The sequence below is a fragment of the Phalacrocorax carbo genome, chromosome Z (assembly GCF_963921805.1).
Source record: "Phalacrocorax carbo chromosome Z, bPhaCar2.1, whole genome shotgun sequence".
Classification (NCBI taxonomy): Eukaryota; Metazoa; Chordata; class Aves; order Suliformes; family Phalacrocoracidae; genus Phalacrocorax; species Phalacrocorax carbo.
Genome location: NC_087548.1, coordinates 53,258,566 through 53,266,844, shown reverse-complemented (window position 1 = coordinate 53,266,844; position 8,279 = coordinate 53,258,566).

Sequence of the window (8,279 nt, the reverse complement as noted above, 5' to 3'; positions counted from 1 at the left end):
GTTATAGACCACCAAACCAGGATGAAGAGGTAGATGAAGCATTCTACAAGCAGCCGGCAGAAGTCTTCCAATCACTAGCCCTAGTTCTCATGGGGGACTTCAACTTACCAACATCTGCTGGAAAAACAACACATCAGAGAGAAAACAGACTAGGAGGTTCCTGGCATGTGTAAAGATAACTTCCTGGCACAGCTGGTGAGTGACCCACCAGGAGAGGTGCCTCACTTGACCTCCTGTTTACAGAGCAGGACTGGTGGGAGATGTGGCAACAGGAGGCCTTCTTGGGCTTAGCGACTGTGAAATGATAGAGTTCTTGATTCTTGCTGAAGTAAAAAGGGAGGTCAGCAGAACCACTAGCATGGACTGTCAGAGGGCAGACTATGGCCTGTTCAGGACACTGGTTGGAAGAGTCCCTTGGGAGGATGACCTAAAGGGCAAAGGGGTCCAGGAAGGCTGGGATTTCTTCAAGAAGAAAGTCTTGAAGGCACAGGAGCAGGCTATCCCCATGTGCTGTAAGTCGAACAGGTGGGAAAGATGACTGGCCTGTCAGACTGTTTATCCCCAAGATACCCAGTCCCCTGAGCTAGAAGGTGGGGACAGATCGCAGGATAAACCCCACCATAATTCAGGGTGAATCAGTTGATGACTTGCTGTGCCACCTGGATACTCACAAGTCTGTGGGGCTGGACGGGATCCACCCAGAAGTACTGAGGGAGCTGGCGGAGGAGCTTGCCAACCCACTCTCCATCATGGATCAGCAGTCCTGGTTAACAGGGGAGGCCCCAGATGACTGGAAGCTTGCCAACATGACGCTCATCTACAAGAAGGTCCAGGCAGAGGATCCAGGGAACTATAAGCCTGTCAGCCTGACCTCGGTGCTGGGGAACGTTATGGAGTAGTTCATTTTGAGTGTGTTCACCAGGCCTGTGCAGGACAACCAGGGGATCAGGCCCGCCCAGCAGGGCTTCATGAAAGGCAGGTGCTGCCCGACCAGCCTGATCTCCTTCTATGGCTAGGTGACCCACCCAGTGGATGAGGGAAAGGCTGTGGATGTTGTCTACCTGGACTTTAGGAAAGCCTTTGACACTGCCTCCCACAGCATCCTCCAAGAGAAGCTGGCGGCTCATGGCATGGATGGGTATACTCTTTGATGGGTAAAAAACTGGCTGGATGGCCAAGCCCAGAGAGTTGGGGTGAACGGCGCGATATCCAGCTGGCGGTGGGTCACAAGCGGGGTTCCCCAGGGGTTCAGTTTTGGCGCCAGTCTTCTTTAATATCTTTATCAATGATCTGGATGAAGGGATCGAGTGCACCCTCAGGAATTTTGCAGACGACAGCAAGTTGGGTGGGACTGTTGATCTGCTCGAGGGTAGGAAGGCTCTGCAGGGGGATCTGGATGGGCAGGACAGCTGAGGTCAATCGTATGAGGTTTAACAAGGCCAAGTGCCTGATCCTGCACTTGGGCCACAACAACCCCGTGCAACGCTGCAGGCTTGGGGAAGAGTGGCTGGAGAGCTGCCTGGTGGCAAAGGACCTGAGGGTGCTGGTTGACAGCCAGCTGAACATGAGACAGCAGCGTGCCCAGGTGGCCAAGAAGGCCAACTGCATCCTGCCTTGTATCAGGAATAGTGTGGCCAGCAGGAGTAGGGCAGTGATCGTGCCCCTGTACTTGGCACTGGTGAAGCTGCACCTTGAACATTGTGTTCGGTTTTGGGTCCCTCAGTACAAGGAGGACATTGAGGTACTGGAGCGTGTCCAGAGAAGGGCAACAAAGCTGGTGAAGGATCTGGAGAACAGGCCTTATGAGAAGCAGCTGAGGGAACTGGGGTTGTTTAGTCAGGAGAAAAGGCGGCTGAGGGGAGACCTTATTGTTCTCTACAGCTCCCTGAAAGGAGGTTGTAGTGAGGTGGGTGTTGGTCTTTTCTCCCAAGTAACTAGCGATAGGATGAGAGAAGATGGCCTTAAGCTGTGACTGGGGAGGCTTATGTTCAATACAAGAAAAATATCTTTCCTGAAGGAGTAGTCGGTTATTGGAACAGGCTGCCCAGAGAGGTGGTGGCGTCACCATCCCTGGAGGTATTTGAAACACATGTAGACATGGCACTTCAGGACATGGTTTAAGAGACATGGTAGTGTTGGGTTGACAGTTGGACTGGATGATCCTAGAGGTCTTTTACAACCTTAATGATTTTGTGAGTGTACGTTACATACTCCACACTGGTTCCAGTTCAGGTAACGTGGGGAGACTTGCATTTATTTTTGCAGGATTTTGCTGCACTTTTCAACTGAAACCCAAGAGCACCCTAAATTGATGAGCGCTTTCAGTACCTGGCATTTTTAAATTAAAACTTCCTTCATTTAGTGACATTAGCTGAGCATAGTGCCATGTGTTATTAACCACCTCTTCTCTGAGAGACCACAGCTGGCAGGTCGCAGACCGCCATGATCCTGGGCACACAGACCAACATATGTACAAGATCTTCTGTTGCCAGGTGAGTCCCTACAGCAGTTCCCTGGTGCCCTTTTCTGCTCTGACCCTTGGCATGCCCTGGTGGGTGAAGGCTGTGGGGCACAGACAGGTGCCTGCAAAAGCAGGGACTGAGGGAGCCTGGGGCATGGGTGGGGACAGGGAGTGCAGCAATGGGTGCTGCTGATACCCAGGTCTGGGGGTGCTCATGGGGGTGTGGCACAGCCCTGGGATAATCCAAGTTGCTGCAAAGCTAGAAACGGTGCTTCCAGATTTGCATTCCCTATCTCTCTGCCCTGTCTGATGTTCAAATCTTTTATGAAGATCCTCAAATGTCCCCAACACCTTTGGTAAACTCTATTTGATTGAGCAAAACTGCAGCCACTTTAGTAGAGGACGGGCCCGCAGGAGGATCCAGTAAAAAACACTGTTAATTATAAATGCCTGTGAGTGATCAGTGAGCTACCCATTTGGCCAGATGGACAGCAAATGGCAGGCTCTTCAAACCAGGGACATCCAAACTGCAGCCAGCTGTTTCTGTGAAGAAAGGCATGCACAATGCACAGATGTTTATTCGAGGACCACAACAGCCTGCTTTCCATTGCTGATGTCTGGCAACAGCTGCACCCTTCTAGACAAACATGTTGTGGAGCTTCAGTGTGTGGCTTCACTGGTCTGGGCAGCCATCCCACCCTGTGGAGGGAGCTGACAGGCCACGTTGGGCATGGGATGTCTCCAGCTGATCGCAGCATGGCTCATCTTGCCCCAGAGAGCAGGCAGGTATTGTGGGGAGGGAAACAGATCTGCCGGGCCACAGGTTGTGAATGAGGACTGGGTGCATTTCTTCCTCTGCTGGAGAGTCCTGGCAGTACTGTGGTGGAGTTGGAGCTCGCTGTCCTTGGGAGGAAGGTGCGGGGCTGTCACCAGACACTACTCCAGGTTTCAGACCTTCCACAGCTCCTGAGATGAGAGCCAGGACTGCCATCCACGCCACAGCCTCCAGCTCAGTTGTGCCCAGGCTATGGTCTCCGTGCATGCAAAAGCTTCCTCCTGTGCAAAGCCTTCAGACCCCACGACTCTGCTCAGCAAATTAGTGGTAAGTGGATAAAAACAACGAGCCGTGTACCATATTTGGAGCTACAGCATTCTTGCTGGACACTGATTACAGGCAGGTAACCCACCGTCTCCCCTACAACCACACAGAATGAAGAAGACACAGTGCCATCAGCTGGGCATTTGCAGTCACTAGCCTGCCACCAGAGCCCAGGCCTTCCTACCAGAAGGCAGAGGCTCCATATAACTGCACCTTTTGTGCTCGACAAGCTCTTTGCAGTGGACAACAGTGCACACAGAGTGTGTGCCTGCCCTAGGTGAGGCAAACCAGTCTGCAGCACAAAACCAGGATTAAGAAGTCTTGAGTCCATTAAGAGGACAGCAGCTAATCCTTGCTATGAAGCAGCTTTAGGGAATGTTGTGTCCTCCATGGTGCCTCCCACCATCCATCAGCACTTACTCACTCCCTAAGGGCAGGCATAGCAGCAGTGGTGCCCCTGACACTAGCAGTAGTCTGCCATGGGGGTGAAAGCCTTTGCCTGCAATTTGCTTTGGGAACCTCTTATAAGGAAAAGGGACGTCCTGGTTGGCAAGTTGGAAAAGTAGTATTCCTTAACTTTTAATAGCGAGAGGAGTGCAGCCAACCATACAGCCCGGCAAAGTGCAGCCAGCCTTGAAAACCTTATCACTTATGCTCCCTCTCTTTCAAACTGCAGCTGGTCTCTCCACTGGAGTAGGCCAGCACATCTCTACCTGGAGGGTAGAGCTCATATTTCCTCATCTCCTCTTACCTCCTGCTCCTTCACTCTCTACTGGAAAAATAGGCAGCAGCAGACCCATTTTCCCAGGTGTGCTTGCTTTTATGCCATGTTAAAAAGCTCCCTTTCTCTGCTCTTTCTCCTGCTGCTGCTTCTGCTCCTCCCCGGTTTATCTCCTCACCCTGCCTGTCATATTTCTGCTCGTGGGTGGCTGCAGGGCTTCTCAAAATATGGTTTTAAAATGTGAAGTGACTCCTGGACTGCGTGGCTCTGGGCCAAGCCTTCATAGGCGGTAGCTAAGAAATTTCACTGCTTTTCAACACGGGTGAAAGCTTATTCCAATAGGCATTTCGGTATGAGAGGAGCAACTTCAGAAAATGACAAAATGATGTGATTTGAAGAACTCAGCCTTCATCTTCATGGATGGATGACTCCTGAACAATACACTCAACTTTGATTTGACATAATGGGCCTTTCATTTCTTTCCAGCAGCTCTCATGAACTCCCGTGGCTTTTCTCTATTTGAGTGGTGTATGTGAGTACATCCTACCTATATAGATATATCCTGTGTCCTGAAGAGTTCCTTTCTCTCTCGGGGTGGGTGGGAAGAACGAAATTCACAATAGTTAAGCAAAATTGAAGGCCAAACTCAACTGAGCTGAGTCCTTCTGAAACTTACCTCACCCAACAGGAAGAGTCAGTAGTAGAAGGAGAAAATTCACAGCAGGGCAGTGCCCCAGAGATGACACAAGTTTCGTGCCATGCCAAGGCACTGATGTGCTACCAGAAAGCTGGTACCAACACAGGGCAATGGTCTGCCATTAACAGAACTAGTTCCACTGGCCTTGGATGCTGCCTTTTATTAATCCCACAGCTCATGTGTTTTAATGTAAGGCCAGTTTCCTGGGACAGAGGATGGCTATTTTCTTTCAGACCTAGTTATCACGAGCCCTGTGACAATTTGTGGCACTGAAGGGTTATTTTCTGTAGCCTTAACCGTACCCAAAATGTGTGCCACCCACCTCTGTTCAGTTTCTTCTGCAGCCACATACAGTTTTTATTTTTGCCTTACTGATCTGAACAAGACTGTGGCCCAGGGCACAGCCATGAGCATCTCTGTGATACTTCTGGCACCATGCCATGGGCTGGGAACCAGGTGGTTTGGGAGCCTGCCCCAAGGGAAATACCCTCAAACAGTAATGGAGGGAGGAGCTGATTTAAAATAGGGGTGTGCAATGGTATCTGGTATACGTGGGAGGGTCATGCATGGTAGCAATATTGAGAGTATGAAACTTACAGATATGGGAATAAGAAGTAGAGGAGAAAATAAATGTGGAATTTAACAGTGAAAGGTACTCTGGAGAAGAACACAAGGTGTCTGACTGATTAGCTTAGGCACGATTTTCTCTTGTGTCTTTAGAAATTTTTTAAAGCAGGTTTTGGGGCATGTGCAGATAATAACTTTTGAAAGAACACGTGGAGCACCAGGAGCATGTACAAGCCCTTTCACCAAACCCACAAAATGAAGTGGCATGGGGCAGGATGTTGAGGTCTCCTGGAAGAGGTTGTGGTTCAATGGCAGGCCGGCAATACTCCCCTCCCTGAGCTACAGGAGTGCCTACTGGGGAGCCTGTTGTGCATCCATCGCCTTCCCCACAGACTATGCTCACAGAACTCAGGTTTCTACACAGGCAGACAGCAAATCTCCAAATCCAAAGCTGTGGCTTATCAAGGAGATGGTCCGTGTCACACTTCTTCTTTTTTTCTTATTTTCCCTCCACAACAGAAATATCCAAGGCTTGAAGTCCAGGCTGCATGGAGCAAGGGAGAGGGGAACCAGCACAGGCGCTCTGCCACCTGGTACAGGATTTGTCCTTAATGGATTCAGGCTCCAAGCTTTTCTGCAACAGTGATGATGTCAAGTTGGAGCTGGGGTGAAAAAGATGTCATCCTGCCTATCCTGACTTACTGTGCACCAAGTGGCCATGGTGCTTTTTACACTAATCACACCAAAATCCTTTCCTCCTCATCCTGCCAATTCAGTTCCACTAAAGACAGATTCACCACTTACTTATAGTGCTTTAAATGAGGAAAATATTAAACATTATCAATTAAATTATTATAAGTAAAATTACTATTATAAATAAAATATTTTTAAAAGCTTCAAAACCTCATTTGACACCTTATTTACACTGTCATGAAAGCATAATCAAGTGAAGAGCAATTCAAGTCTCAGATCTTTTTTGCTTTTAATTCTAGGGTTGTTTTTTAAAAAATGAATGCCGTCTCTCTGTACAAAGCCAGAAATGCACTAGACTTTAATGTACATTCTAGGGGAGGAAAAGCAGTTGTTCAAGTCTCAGAACACATTTTATTCTCCTCGCTTTCTAACTGGAAGGTTAATAAGAAAAATCATCAAAAATCAAAACCCTACTGTACTAAGTATATGTATATAAGACACAGTTCTTATGTTTCTGTGTACAGTTTAATTCTATGGTTGCAGAGCCTGTTAAACAATAAAGCAGATTTGATAGCCACAGCCTTCTCTGCATGCGCATAAATAAAACCTCACTGTGTTTCCTTCAGTGCAGTGACTGATTCAAAGAACAGTGGGAAAGCCTGTTTTCCTCTGCTCACTGCCCTCTGTTCTTCATATGAAGCAGAACACTCTTGAGAGAGGCACACCTCTACCAGTTTGGGAATACCAGGGGGCATTTTAATAAAAATTTCCCAGTTCAGTTCCTTTCTTTAACTGCAGCTAGTATTTTCTTTGTTTCAAAAAAAAAAAAAAGTTCAGAAGTTGTTAGTGGGGAGAAGGAAATTGCACAAATATTATTTTCTCGAGTCATGATAAAAACACTGCAGTAATTACATTTGATATATGAGCCATCACCGGACTGACCTCTGAGGCTTTGGTGTTCATCAAGGTAATGAAGCAATAAAAAAGCACTGAAGGAGCAGCACCATCACAGTCTCTTAGCCCATCCACGGTGACTCCCAGGAAGCCCTGGGCACAGACCATGAAAACCCTCCTATCTAGCCCTGCTATTTTCAGGTAGCACGGTGGGAGGAAAGCCGGAGAAGTCTTCATTATTCTTAGGTTGTTCGGGCAGATCGGGTCCCGTACACTGAGGCATCCAGGCTTCTCTGCTGCTCTACTGATCTTCGTCTGACTGACTGACTGTGCTGGTGGTTTCTGAGATTCTGCGCAAAACAGAAAAAAAAGAAAAAATTCATGCTGCAAGAAAAATCTGCATCAGTGAGAAGCCTATTGGGACAGTTTGTTTGGGACTTGCCCCTTGCTTTGGTACATGCCCACACACATACCCTTAAGAGCACAAAAGGGCTCTGGGTCAATGGCGGGAGTGAGCTGCCTTTTTTTCTAAGACACAAAAAGAAGGCCTTTTCAAAACAACAGGTCATGGTGACTTTGAGCTGCACAAGGAGAGGTGTTAGTCGATGCCAGAGCCACACCGAGTTGCACACAAGCAACTCCAATGTCTGTAGCAGTTGTCACAGGGTCCAGCCCTTCTCAAAGCCAGCACAAAGCAAATACACTGTGTTATAAGGGCCATCCATGGCCATCTTTCTACCTTGTTATTTTGCTAGCTTGGTTTCTCAGATAGAGTTTTAGTACCAGTTTTTAACTACTTCCAAGCCTTCTTCCATACAGAAATGCAACAACCTGCTGCCTCCTCCTCACACGATGCATAGATGTATCTGGTACTGCAAATAAATATTCGTACTGCAGTCCAACTACTTTTTGAGGAAAATACACAAATGGCATAAACTTACACTTGGAGCTGGAAAAAAAGAATATTAATACGGTAATCCTCATGAGTTTCAAGATAGTAAGGGCTCCTAGGAGGTGGCCAGATGAAGTTAAATCTTGCTTTATGCTTCAGGTGTTAAACTGTGAGGAAGCAGTATGTTTGGTGCCAAAAGAAAGTTGCTCTGGGGCAAAGTCCTTACTTAAATTTCTAACCTCTGTTTTAAAGACA